A 15,143-nucleotide genomic window follows, 5' to 3' on the forward strand; every position below is an offset into this window, starting at 1 on the left:
ACTTTCATAATTGCTATTATTGATCAATAAAACTGAAATTTAACAAAAAGAGACAGGGTTGTGTCATTTTATTTTAAATAGCCTATGCACGAATATTTTAATATAATATGATATCACCAACACAGCATGTATTTTTATTTTTTTTTTATGTGTGGGATCATGGGAAGTATTTCAGAGTATGTTGTCTTGAAAGAAATCAAGCATCACTGACAAAGGCTCAAAAGAGACCATGACTTTCTAAAAGATCTTTTAAATATAGATGGTTTGTGTTTTTGTTTTACTTTTAGGACTGGAGAACATCTGGTAATGAGATGTCACTTTTTTCTGTTTGTTAAATGCTTAGTTAGGGTTGGGATCTCTGCAAAGGAATACCTTCTAGCAACACTTTATAATTAACTTAATGAATTACTAGCGTAATGATAGCAGCTGACATAGTTGCACATCATCCTCTTCAGTGGACCCATCCTGGTACATCATCCTATATATTTCAACCAAGTGGCAAGCCGTTGTGTTTTGATTTTTTTCCCTCTCCAAACCAAGATGGCAAATGGTCAGTCAGAAATTGCAAGTTGCTCCGGAATATCCACCCATTCCTTCTATCCTAGGAGACTCTTGTAGGTAAAAAAAATATTGCAGCATCAAGCAATATCTAATGAGTCCTATCACAGTTGGGTCATTATACGTAAACGTGACATTTTGTGTCCCTTAGTGAAAAAAAAAGCTCTGTAAATCTTAATAAACCATAAAACAAATAAAATATTTTATAATTTAGTTTCCGTAATATGTCTAATAATATAAGAATAAATTATTTTCTGTTTCTTTTGTTTTTATAGGATTTTAATCACATTTTTTGTGCAAAGCATCTTGCAGAAATGTTGCAAATGGCATGTCCCTCGGTATGATTTTTCTACTTATGCTTGCATCATCTGCCTTTCATGATGTTGATGGTAGAAGACAAGTTTTCTCTTCTTTTCTTTGAGTTTATGTAATATCTGAAAGACAAAGACACGCTCATTGTGTCAGCCCTGTTACCAGAAAAGCATATGTTAAAAAGTTATTTGTACATATTTAAAAAGGGATCTCCATATCTCAGCTCTGGAAGGCTCTAGAGTCTCCAATCTTGCACTCCTGTCTGCACCTCAGCACCCTCTATCCGAATCCAAAGTTTCAAGAAGATCCGAGAAACTTTATTTTTCGAACCAAAAAAACTATAAGGCTAACAACCCCTGTCGTTTTTTTGGGGTCGAAAAATAAAGTTTATCTGATCTTCTTGAACCTCTGGATTCGGATAGAGGGTGCTGAGGCACAGACAGGAGTGCAAGATTGGAGGCTCTAGAGCCTTCCAGAGCTGAGATATGGAGATTCCACTAAGCATTTGTTACACTGCAAAATAGTGGTTTCGCGGACAGTGGACAGTGTGCTTAGTACAGTGGGGGTGGTTTAATTAACGAGAATTGATATCACACATGACGGGAGAGCAAAAACACATAAATGTCCCAGATCCAATCAGAGGATGCAAAATAATTGTTTCATGGACACTGCATTTTAATGAAAATCAAGCACTAAAATAACTTGAAAATGAGTGTGATGTGTTCAGTCGAGTGTGCTTAGTACAGTAGGGGTGGTTTAATTAACGAGAATGAAACTTTTAAACACCAAACTTTTCCGCCCGCTCCAGGGGGCCGTGGCGAGATGGAAAATGGCGCCCCCTAGTCGATCGGCCCTTTCTAAGTGTTGTCCATGAAACCACTGTGGCAAACGCATTCATTTAATGGGTAGGTGGGAGTTTTATACAAAAGTCCCAGGGGCCCCAAATTTGGCACGGTGACCCCTGGGCCTGCCCCGATCGACATACCAAAAGCGCAGGTCTACAGAGCAAAGGCAAAAATATTCCCTAACCCTAACCCTAAAACTAGCATTTTCAGCCTCTAACATTAATTGGTGAGTTGGAGTTTTATAGAAAGGTCCCAGGGGCCCCAAATTCGGCACGGTGACCCCAGGGCCCGCCCCGAGTGACATACCAAAAGCACAGGGCTCTAGAGCAAAGGTGAAAAATTTCAGCCGCTATTTTTGGGGATGCGAAAGTGGACTGACTTTTGGTGGCAGCGATATCTCTGGAACATTTCTCATTTGCAAATGCCTTTGCATTTATTTAAAATGGAAAAATGTATTTATTTATTTAAAACCTTTTCAAAAAGTAATTAATATGTCAGTAACAGGGTTGACCAAACACAAACATTTACATTGGTTATATGAAATTATTTGCATATCAAAGCAAAAACAGTGAGTGGTGTTCCACAGCACTAAAGACTGCAAGTGTTCAGTTGCACGTGACGTGTTGTTTGTGTGTTTTTGCAGAGTTCCTTCAAACTACAGCTGGTCCAAAACGCAGCAGCTCGAGTTCTTACCAGAACCAGGAAGTATGACCATATTAGCCCGGTTCTGTCAACACTGCACTGCACAAATTTTAAAATATTGCTGATTACTTACAAAGCACTGAATGGTTTAGCTCCGCAGTACTTGAGCGAGCTCTTAACGCATTATAGTCCTTCACGTCTATTGCGATCTCAAAATTTCCGGCCAGTTGATAATAACTAGAATATCTAAATCGACTGCTGGCGGTAGATCCTTCTCATATTTAGCACCAAAACTCTGGAACAGTCTTCCTAACATTGTCTGGGAAGCAGACACACTCAGTCAGTTCAAAGCTAGACTAAAAACACATCTCTTTGACCTAGCATTCACATAACACATTATAGACTTATATAATTCCATATTAGGCTGCATAGATTAGGTCAGCCGGAACCGGGAACACTTCCCATGAATCCTGATGTTCTCGTTCCATCATAAGAAGAATGGCGTCTACGTTAATATTAGTCTCTCTGCTTATACCGAGGTTTACCGCAGTCCGTCGGATCCAGGCCGTATCCAGATCAGATGAAGGACCTGCGCCTGGACGCGACGACAACGCAGTCCTGAATTGTCAACCAGTCTCTCCGTTTCTGAAGTGAGGTGGACTCCGGCCGTATCCAGACTAGATGGTGGACCGGCACGTGGACCCAACCATGACGCATCCCTGAAGTGCCGGCCTCGTCGACACGACCAATCTGACTTCTGATCTGTAATGCTGCCTGGATCATCATCATACACTGTTCGCTCGTTGGCCAGAGGAGAACTGGCCCCCGACTGAGTCTGGGTTCTCCCAAGGTGTTTTTCTCCATTCTGTCACTGATGGAGTTTTGGTTCCTTGCCACTGTTGCCTTGGCTTTGGCTTGCTTAGTTGGGGACATTTAATATTCAACAATATTATTGATCTGCTTAATTAGGGTGGACAATGATGCAATTTTCTTCTAGAAACAAACTTTGTTGTATTATTTTCAATATAACAATGTGAAGCTGCTTTGATACAATCTGTATTGTAAAAAGCGCTATATAAATAAAGGTGACTTGCCTTGACAACATGAATTTACTTCAAACTAAAGATTTGACTTTTCATACAGCAAAATACACTGCATCTATTTGTCTCATTAGCTCTCAAAAAACTTTAACCTTACAGTTCATTAAATATTTTAACACAGCTAACTCAACATTAATTGTTTTTAAATCTTCACAATGTATAGCCAGAGGACTATCACAAAAGTGTTTAGGAAAGTAAAGACATACTAGAGTATGTTTGTTTAAAGCTGCTTTGTATTGTTGTGTATTTTAAAAAGCTCTATAAATGTCCAAAAACGATGTGCATTTTGCTTGTAGTTTTGTGTTAATAAAAATGTAATATATTACATCTCATAATTCAGTTTCAGAATTCATTATGTATTGTATTGTGTAATTTAATACAATTTTTATATAAGTTTTGATTCTCTAATTTTATTACATTAAATGTTATTGTGTTGTATGATGTTCTGTATTAAGAATTATTATGACATAAATCATATGCATTAGTACACAAATGACATGCTTGTAATAAAAAAAGCATATTATGCCCTATTTCTTTAAAACAAATAACTTCGTCACAAAACATACTTTAACATGTTATTTCTTTAAAATAATGATTATTATATGAATTAAGGGGTTTGATTAATTACATTAAGATTGTGATTCCATAATTATATTATAGTGTTCTTTACTCAAGGCTAGACAACCAATTAATATTTATGCCCACAAAACATAGCTAGCATTCTGTAATTTATTTAAATGTAATAGTAAAAATAGTAATATACACAAATAAATATTATTTTATGGCTCTTTTAATAAACAAAAGTGTACTTGTAACATATTGCGCTGATAATTGAGGATAAAAAATAATCACATAATTATAATTGCATTACGAATGGCTGTGAATACGGTAAGGCAGTATCAGTGCAGTTTAAGCTCATAGCACGATCATCGGATAACGTTAGCTGTATGCTATGCTATTATCTCTAAGCTAACTAAAAAACACACGAACAACGAGAAATGTTTAATTTCACAATCTATAGCTTCGGTTAAATACTAGTATATGAAACGTATCATTTAAAATACATTAAATACATTAATGACTCGTTAAAACGTAGTACAAACGTCTTCTATAATAAAATTATTTTGTATGATTTATAACCAGGCACTAAAGCGATTACCCATAAAACGTGCTTTGAACCAATCGGATTGCTTGGGTCCTCAGGGTTACCGAATACTATACCACACCGGAGCCGAGGCACGCCCATCTCTATCAGACAGCTGTCTATCGGGCTGGCTAGCTGGATGCGTCATGCTAATGCCTTGTTTTGCTTTCCGTGATTACTTTTTAAAACAACAGCGATAGATCCAGCATGGACAGTTACTGGAGCGAGGGACCTGTCTGAGAAAGTAACTACTGTTTTAATTAAATTTCAAATGCAAATGGAAAGTTTGTGCAATTTGTTTGTTTTTTTTTTTGTGTAAGAATGCCTCAGCCTTGTAATATGGCATTAAATAATTAGACTTTTTGACAGAGCACTGGTATCGTGCAGTTTGTGTTAATACTAATAATTATTTGTAATATTATTATTATTCGCTTTACAAAGATATGTAAAGGCAGTGGGTCTCAAACTGGGTTTGTGGTGGTTCTCAAACCGTGAGGTGACAGAAGGTGGTGCGGGAACAAAATGCTGAATTTTGCCGTTCCTTTAATACTACCTCATCTTAAAATACGATTTAAACTGAGCATGCATTTCTCTCAGGTTAAATGCTGTAAATACATGACATCCGATCAAATTACCTCATCTTTTGCGGTCAAAACTGTCTGCATTTAAGCAGCGTGTAGTGGGCTGCTATGACAGGTCTCGTGCAGATTGCTGCCTCGGCAAATCGCGCTATACTGCCATTCTCGACCATGTGCGTTAGCGATTGCAAATGTCACATTGATTTTATACAACAGTTCAACAAACGAAATATTAATATTAAGTGATGTTCATTTTCAACACAGTTGTCAGTATTTTTACAATAAAATAATAGCTCCAAAGCCACAGCAGAACTGCAGCACACAGCAGTGTTTGAGAACGAATCTGCGACTTTGAACGAATCATTAGAGTCAATGATTCAATGATTAATTCATAAATACTACCACTTGCTTCATTTCTGAATGACTCGATGACTCACCACCTACTGGCGGTTTTAATTTAATATTTAAAAGCATCACTTCGTTTTTACCATCATTGCATATTTATCTATTTAACTTTTTTTTTTAAAGCATTATTTATTTTATAAAGGTATGTGTAAAGGTAAAAATGCACTTGAAAAAATCGATTTAAGGGGGCAAATATTGTACCTTGTTGTGACGAGTGTGGGTACGCAGAAGGACATTAAGCCTCTTGGGGTACAACTCTAAAAAGTTTGAGAACCACTGGGACTGGGTTAAGGAATAGAACAAAATAAACATCAAACACAATACACAATACACATACCAAGGGCAGAAAGTAGGCCTAATAGCCTACTCCCATGGTTTGAATATGACACAGCCCCACCTAAGATATTTTTCACCAGCCGCCACTGACTCATAGTGTTGCAAAAAATGTAGGCCTAAGTGTTTACAGAGCTTTATTTTGATTTTCAATACTTTGCTTTTTAAAATAAACTTCTAAATGTCTGGTCAGTAGTCCCTATGTTACAGAAGACACAATTTAAAATTGTGGAGCTTCTAATTAAGTGATAAAAACGGTTGCAAATGTTTTCTTTTGTTTTGTTTTGTTTATTTTTACCTTATTGGAATTCGATACACTAGGAATTGACAAGAAGAATCAGAATCGTTAAAATTCAAATGATACCCAACCCTAATTGTATTACATATTGTTTACTAATCAAACTGAATTGAATTGAGAGAGTGTGTGAATGAGAGTGTGTGTGTGTGTGTGTGTGTGTGTGTGTGTGTGTGTGTGTGTGTGTGTGTGTGTGTGTGTGTGTGTGTGTGTGTGTGTGTGTGTGTGTGTGTGTGTGTGTGTGTGTGTGTGTGTGTTATTGAATTACGATTTAACAATAATATTATTTATCTGACTGTACTGACCCTTTTGTATGAAAACTGAACTGGTCGATGACTTTTTAAAAAAACTGCTTTATAGATATAAGATCATAGATAACAGATTAATATACTGATGATCTTTACAACGGAACAGAGTCAACACTGAACTGACTTCAGCTGAACAACAGTCGAAATGCATAATTTTATTGTTTGTAAAGCTGCCTTGAAACAATCTGTATCGTATAAAAGCGCTATACAAATAAAGGTGACTTGACTTGTGTGTGAGTGTGTGCATGTAAGTGAGAGAGACAAGTGTGTGTGGTTTGGGGACATTTTGTATTGACCTAACTGACAGATAAAAAACAGGTAACACTTTACAATAAGGTTCATTAGTTAACATTAGTTATACATTAGTTATAACATGAACTAAGAATGAACAATACTTCTCCAGCATTTAATAAATTTAGTTAATATTAATTTCAACATTTACTAATAGGCTACGTTATTAAAATTAAAAGCTTTATGTGTTAACAGTTAATGCACTGTGAACTAATATGAACAAACAATTAACAGCTGTATTTTTATTAACTAACATTAACAAATATTAATAAATAGGCCAACTGTAACAAATGAATTGCTCATTGTTAGTTCATGTTAGTTAATACATTAACTAATAAACCTTAACGCAAAGTGTTACCAAAAGAAAATACTGAAAAGATTTTACATAATTTGGAAAATTCATGAAATATCAGTATAAAAACATAATGACGCATTTGTTTTTTTTTTCCACTACTTTAAGAGGGTCTGCGGACCTCAAACAAAGCATAAGGTTTAACTCGCATTTCAAAAAGCAGCTCGTTTGATTTAAATACGGGAATACACAAGTAGCCTATATTGCACATCACATCACAACACCCAAACAGTTTATCAAAAAAAGTAATTTGAGGTTTTTTAAACATGCTCTTGTTTACACATGAACATGATTGAATTAGTATACTAATGGTAAATCAACATTGACACTTACCTTTAGCTCTGTGTTCTCATAAGGATCAGTATACTGAGCCAACTAATGATTCCACGATGTCGATGTGACAGTTAGCCTGATACATTTTTGTAACTAGTAGCCTACAGCGTGATCATTTTCGGACGCACCGACGTTGAATTAAAAAAACTATCTCTGACGATTGCATCATTATCTCCGGAGATCTTTTAACATACAAGCCATTGTATACATATCTAGGCCAAAAGTGTGTCGACGCCACTGTTCAGTAAGCAAAACAATCGAAGGTGCTAAATCAAATTCACAAGTCATACCTCATCGTGAGAACGCTTATTGATGCAAAAACGAATAACTTGTCCCTTCCTAGGGGCGTCCATTCACGTCATCTAATTAATATGCATGAGTTCCGGTGTGTTGTTGGAAGACATCCGCTCAGTTCCGCTGCAATGCCTCAATGCCTCGTCATAGCGGGCTTGTGTCATGTTTTTTTTTTTTTTTTTTTTTTTTAGCTCACGATTGCAGTTGGGATATGCAAACTTTCTTTCCGAATGACTTAAGTAAAGATACTGTGTCAATATAATTGTAACTGTTGTAAACCAAGCTAATTATAGGCATAATCATAATACAACGACAAGGCTTAAATATAACTGCAAGCGTTCAAAACAATATGATGCATGCGCTAAATTCAACAGAAACTCGAAACTCGACATAGTGTTTTTCGCTTGAGATCTCCATTAAGCTGAACATGTGTCCAGACAGAGCAGGGCCAGCATTGGGTTTAGGCAGAGATGTCTTATTGACCATACGTCCTCTTTTTCCAGGTCATGTCCGGCCGGGATTTCGAGATCGCCCAAAATATCCGGGATTCGGCTTTTGCTTTCTACAGTCACCATTCATTATGTTTACATTATTACATTATTTGACACTGACACGTACATGCCAGCTTTGCAGGTCATGCATTCTGCTTCACACGGATCCCGATCGAGACGAAAACACAGGAATTTTCTTAGCAACCGATCACTTGTTTAGCGTTCATGTAAACACTACATTCAGATTCACCAATCGGAATTAATTCAGTCCTATTGAATCAAAAGGTGTGCATGTAAACAAAATGAATGGCGACGAGAAAGCAAAAGCCGAATCCCGGATATTTTGGGCGATCTCAAAATCCCGGCCGGACATGACCTGGAAAAAGAGGACGTATGGTCACCCTATTAAGCTTAGGGAGATGATAAGATGGTCTGTATCCAAAACTTGGATCACGTGAGGCATCTCAGCCTATCGTGTAATGGTAGTGACGTCAGAGCTCGCAGTTCAAAGTTTAATGACAGTCCTTTACAGCCAGAAGAGTTGGAATTATATTGGTGTATTTGTCAAGTGTAAGATTTTGCCAGGCTTCTCAATACATATGAGAAACATTATATTTGGGTATTTTGACTCAGACCCCTTAGGAAAAGAATTCCTAAGCAAATTTTACATTCACAAATGCAAATTTTCAAACTGTAAACCAGTCTTCTCGGTCTTCTTAAAAGAAATGGAAAATTATTCAAATGTAAAAAAGACAGTCAGTTACAGCTTACGTTTATCAGTTTCTCAGTTAATCAGTTTCTAATCAGTGTAAAATAGAAAGTATGAAAAAATCCTTAAATCATTGGTTATTTTGGGTAGACTCCTCTTGACTAAAATTGAGGAAATATCTAAACTTATTTATCTATCTCTTGCTTTGTATACCACCCCAAAAGAAGTTAAATCGGAATTCAATTTTATTTAAAATTTCATGTAAAAAAAAAAAACATTATTTACGTAAATACCACAAAGTCACATCTCATCATTTTATTCATGATTTATTAGATGATAATGGGTATTTCTTAACTCATAATGATTTTATTAATAAATATACAGTTAGAATTACAATTAAAGGTTATGATCATAAGGTGTGCTATACTATACCCACTGGCTTGTTAAGAATAATCCAAAGCAGTTTTTCTGATTTTCATTTCTCTTTCATAATCAAACAAGTAGTAACGTTTAAAAAAATGTTAGATGAACGTTCAACTAAACCATTCCAAAAAATACGTTCCATGGACAATATATAAATAACATTTTTGTTCTAGCATTTTGAGAACTTTTTAAAAGACAAGATAACTTTGAACGGATGTGCTGCTGTGCTGTCCTTTATGCTACTAGTGTGTTTATTTCAGTGCTAGACACTTTGAATATAAGCTGAACAGCAGATACAGCACTGTGTAGCCTACTCCCTCTCTCCGAGGCCTCGAATGGTTTGGATGACCATCCAACAGTCGCCATTGTGATCTGGGTTTTTTTTCTCTTTTGTTGATCAATTTCTGTGGATTCATTATTATTTACTATTATTTATTTTCTTGTGTTAATCAAAGCTTCTGTGAACCTGTTGCTGCTTACACTCCTAATTTGTCTCTTTTGATCAGTTTTTGTGAATTTGTTATTTACTATTAGCCTAGAAATCTAGACGCACCCTAGCGGCAGCAAAATGTATTTTGCAGCCAGGGTAGTCTAGAAACTATGGAAGCTTGTTTCCGCCACTGAATAAAACATTTTAAAAGATAATTGCGACTTTTTATCTCACAATAGCGAGTTTACATCTCGCAATTCTGACTTTATTTCTCAGAATTGCGAGATATAAAGTCAGAATTGCGTGAAATAAAGTCAGAATTCTGACTTTTTTTCTCGCAATTGCGACTTTATATCACGCAATTCAGACTTTATATCTCAGAATTCTGACTTTATATCACGCAATTCTGACTTTATAACACATAATTGCGAGTTTATATCTCGCAATTCTGACATCTTTTCTCAGAATTGTGAGATATAAAATCCAATTCTAAGGGGAAAAAAAAGACGGACTTTTTATTTTTTTTACCTTAGAATAGTTTATATCTCACAATTCTGACTTTATAACATGCAATTGCGACTTTATATCATGCAATTCTGACTTTATATCTCCCAATTGCGTGATATAAAGTCAGAATTCTGAGATATAAAGTCAGAATTGCGTGATATAAAGTCGCAATTGCGAGAAAAAAAGTCAGAATTGTGACTTTATAACACGCAATTGTGACTTTATTTCACGCAATTCTGACTTTATATATAGCAATTCTGACTTTAAAACACACAATTGCGACTTTATTTCACGCAATTCTGACTTTATATCTCGCAATTCTGAGAAATAAAGTCAGAATTGCGAGATGTAAACTCGCAATTGTGAGATAAAAAGTCGCAATTATCTTTTTTTTTTTTTTTTTGTGGCGGAAACAAGCTTCCATAAGAAACTCTCCATAGACTTTCGAGCTGCAAAAACCTAAATTGGGTCAGGCCAATCACGTCGCGTATAGAGTAGGCGGGGCAGGCTTAACATATGACGACAGAGTTGCGACGGTTACCTGGCTGCGACTTGAAAACACTGAATGACGGCTGCTGCTGGAGAACAGTCTTTCGACTCTGGAGGACTTGGAGTTAAGTTTTTCTTTGAGAAAAGAGCAAAGAACGGCACTGAAGTCATTCTTAAAAAAGGAAGATGTGTTCGTCGTTTTGCCGGCCAGATATGGCAAAAGTTGAATCTATCGTTAGCTCCGATGTTGGGAAAACGCTCTGGTTGGTTGTAGCGCTGTCCTATTGCGTGCAGAGGGAATTTGAAAGACAGCCGTTTATCCCGCCCCTCGGATTAAACCGCGTCTATGGTGAGTTTCCAGACCTAACATCTTGATGTAGGTCTGGCTTGCCAGGCTAATTTATTATTATTTTTTTTCCTTTTTGCTAATCAAAGTGTCTGTGAACTTGTATGGTTTATATATTTTTTTGTTTAGTTTGTTTAATTTATTGATTACCAAATTTTATAAGGATACGTGTGTGTGTATACGTTTGTATGTCTAAACTGTAGTTTTACTTCCTCTCCAAGATGTTGGGGTGACCAGTGATTTGTGTGCGGATGAGCCTTTTCAGTGTTCCACATTTGGGGGTGCAGTGAATTGAGTGAACGTGTGTTTGCTGTGTTTTTCAGAGTAGGAGAACAGGCCCCAGCCCTGGAGTGGAGGCAGAATTGTGTGTGTGCGTGTTATATTTTGATTTTCGTACATATTATTTAATGATTTCCAATAAAACCTTTTTTTTTTTTTTGTATTTCACCTCTGTTTCAAGCCTCCGGGGTGGCGTAGTCGGGTATCTTTAGAGGTGTAGGTTTTCAAGTCTGCCCTCTGGGGGTGGGTTGCCGGTATAGGCAATTCTCTCCCTGGTTTAAATTTTCAAATTTTCTTGTCAAACCTTGAGAGTAACCATCACGTCGCCACATCTTTTTGATTTGTCCCTTAGTCACCACTTTAGCTTCTAACTTCTAACTATTCCCACTTTTCAAAAGCCCATTTTGCTGCCCTATCTGCCTTTTCATTCCCATAAACTCCAACTTGTGCAGGGACCCACATAAACCTAACAGACAAATGCATTTGGTGAATTATAAATAATGATTGTAGTATTTCATACAATAAATCCTCTCTACTCCTGGAGTTACAAAATTGTAAACTCATTAATTCTGCATATTGTAGCAAATTAGCTCTAAAGAAATATTAATAATCAATCATAACTTGTTATAATTGATTATGAATATTTGGGTCAGTTAATATAATTAACTTAATGTAGTAAAATGAATATTACAATTAATCAACCTGTTCATCCCGTGAACACACTGTTTATTAATTCTAAGAAATGTTCATTTCCGGGGGAGGGAAATGTCTTTTTTTACTATACAGTACTACTAAGAGCCTGTAGTCAAAATCTAAATTGTAAAATAAACTTTGTTGCAAGCAGAGAATCAAGCAAATCAAGCAGAGAATCAAGCAAATGCACATGCAGATTGTGGCCTGCCGGCCCTGGGCCGGAGAGTACTAATTGTTGTACTAAAGATTGCTTTATTAATAATCTTCCTAATCAGTTTCTCCATCACAAACACAACTTAACATAACAGTGATCGGACAGAGTTCGTTTGGTTCAACACAGCTGAACCAAACAAACTCATAATGACGGTGACCATGGTATCACTTGGTCCAAACAATACTACTCATTTAAGGCCAAAAAATTGTGTAAGGCATGATTTCACTTCCTGTAAACATGCTAGCAGGACCTCTATAGAACTTGAATCATTTTCTAAATCCACTTTGATATTTTGATCTAAGATTCCTTGCTTCAAAATAATAAATTAGTCTTTCTGCAATCATACGTTCCAATTACCAGTGAATCATAAACCCGGACTATTCCCAAATGAAGCACTGAGGCTTTCCCCTGATTGTTCTGGGAAAAGATTTGAAGCATCAAGAGTGTCGAAAACAGTGCCATCTTGCTGATAATATAATTCCCATAATGAAGTGTGGCAATAAATTAAATGTAACAAGTTATATTAATACTAATTATAAAAATACCAATAGAGGTGCTTGATGCAAGTAAATGATGGTCTAGTTATTTTATGGTTTCTATGTTGTTTCTATGGCAGAATATCAAAATGATCAAATAGGCTATAGGCTTATTTATAAAAAAAAAAAAGTTGTCCAAAAACTTGTAGAGTAGTGGTCTGGGTTCAAAAATTCCGACACGCAAAGTGAAGCATTCACGTGACTGGAAAGAGAGTGAGGCTTTGTTTTTGGTTGATCACGTGTGTTTCTCTGAAAACAATAGCCCCTCCGGGACGGATCTTGAAGCTTGATACACCCTTTGAAGCTTCAGTGTCATTTGTAACATCACTAGGCCACGGAGCTTGGCCCACCATGGTCACCAGCGTCTCCAGTCATAATGGTCGCTAGTCCTGTGTTTCCAGTACCTTCCCGTCCTTGTGTTTCCTACATCAGAGACTCTTTACGTCATGCCTGCCAAGCCTGAGTTTCTTCACGTCATGCCTGCCACGCCAGTGTCTTCAGACAAGATGGCCGACACCAGGCCTGAATCTTTGGCCAAGATGGCCGCCGCCACGCCTGAGTCTTCGGCCAAGATGGCCGACACCACGCCTGAGTCTTCAGAGGATGCAGCGTTGACCATATGGGCTACGGTGATAGTATGTGTGTGGAGTGCACACACATCGGCTCCAGCCCCTGGCCCTGACAAGAGTCCAGTGAAGGCCCCAGCCCCTGAGTTCAGCCCAGAGCTCCGCCTGGTCTAGTAATGGGAAACCGAGGCTTTCTGAAGCATTTTGAGGCTTTCATAAAATTGTGCCAAAAAAAGGTTCATTACTCAAAGCTTTTAACACAATGCGCATTAGTGACATCTGGTGGTCACACTTGTTTTCTCCACCATATCTAACAAATCACAGCACAGCAGAAAAAGCATGTGACCAAACAAAGCTTTGGAAGTCCCTTGAAGTGTGGGATCAATACAGTTCTGTCTAATCTCATCAAAATGAATTTGTGCCAATGAGACCACAACTCGTGTCATGTGTAGACTGGTCAACGGATTCACATATTGATCAATAATATAAAATATACAAGTATGTGATCATAACTATAGTAATTGTAATTGAAAAAATATTTAGGGTGTTCTGTTTTAAAAATAAATAAATTATGTTATAGAGAAGTGTTGTGTTAAATCATTTAAATAATGCCTCCTCCATAATCATTTCACTTTTTATGCATCAGATGAGGTCGCGATTCTTGCGAAGCTCCTTTTTTTTTTAAACCAGTTGTCCCGACCTTTTGATACTGCATGACGTTCAAAGCTTTAAATGTCATCAATCACGTGGTATTGTCATTTGGATACAAGTGTCCGTACAGTGTGTAATACAATAGTGCTTTGAAAACTGAGTCGGAGCCCCAGTATCATCACAACCCTGGCCCCCTGAACTATTACTCAATAAAAGCTGCATTTGAATCACAAACCTTTCAAGTCTCGGAGCGGTTTTGTAACGTACTATTACTGTTTGTTTCCAACTTCCTGATAATTTCCCTTCCTGCCAAATCTTATCATATAAATGTAAAATGACCTCTAACACTACATCTGACATACAGTACAGGCCAAAAGTTTGGAAACATTACTATTTTTAAAGGGACAATATGTAGCTTTTTAGGTATTTTATTATCTAAAATCAATATTTTTATTCATAAATATGCCCTCAATGTTGTACAAATACCTATGCCAAAGATCAGACTAATCCTCGTAAACGAAGAATTTATTATCTTTATATACATGGGATGGGTAGGTCCACGGAGGCTTCCATGTAGTTCCGCCATCTTGAAAAACTATAATAGCAGAGAGGGACAAAAAGTACTAGGCCAACGCGTTTCCACAACGCGTTTTCGTTCAGAACCAGCGTCACGTGAACTTTATTATATAGACAGTAGAACATTTATAGTTATATCTATTTATCTATTCTATTCATAGTAAGTTAAACAGGCTCTTTGATGAATAGCAGCTATTGAGTAAAGGAACGTTAGAGAAGGCACGGATGATGATGATATCTAATAATGCACGTACTTCAAAAATATAACGAATAAAGGCGGCATTACTACTAACTACCATAGTTAATGTTTTTCACAGTCAGTAATTTATACTGTAACATTCTTTTTTTCGTTGATTCAAGTTTCAGTTTGTTTTAAATAACAAACCTGTTCACCCGAAGGAAAACTCGAAGTGCTATTATAAGACATCCTGTCATAGCGTTTT

General features: G+C 36.7%; 1 protein-coding gene across 3 annotated transcripts in view; it reads right to left on the bottom strand.

Annotated features, from left to right (window-relative positions):
- The window catches only part of st3gal5 (ST3 beta-galactoside alpha-2,3-sialyltransferase 5), a 34,765-nt gene extending 26,840 nt beyond the window's left edge, over nucleotides 1-7,925 (bottom strand). For 2 of the 3 annotated variants that reach the window (XM_081383125.1, XM_081383123.1), the window contains exon 1: nucleotides 7,497-7,860. The gene's annotated coding sequence lies outside the window, so the exon portion shown is untranslated. Of the gene's footprint in view, nucleotides 1-7,496 lie in introns of all 3 variants that reach the window. The other variant, XM_081383124.1, reaches the window with a different exon arrangement.
- Nucleotides 7,926-15,143: the final 7,218 nt, after the last annotated feature.

The sequence above is a fragment of the Scardinius erythrophthalmus genome (assembly GCF_964197995.2).
Source record: "Scardinius erythrophthalmus genome assembly, chromosome: 13".
NCBI classification, from domain to species: domain Eukaryota; kingdom Metazoa; phylum Chordata; class Actinopteri; order Cypriniformes; family Leuciscidae; genus Scardinius; species Scardinius erythrophthalmus.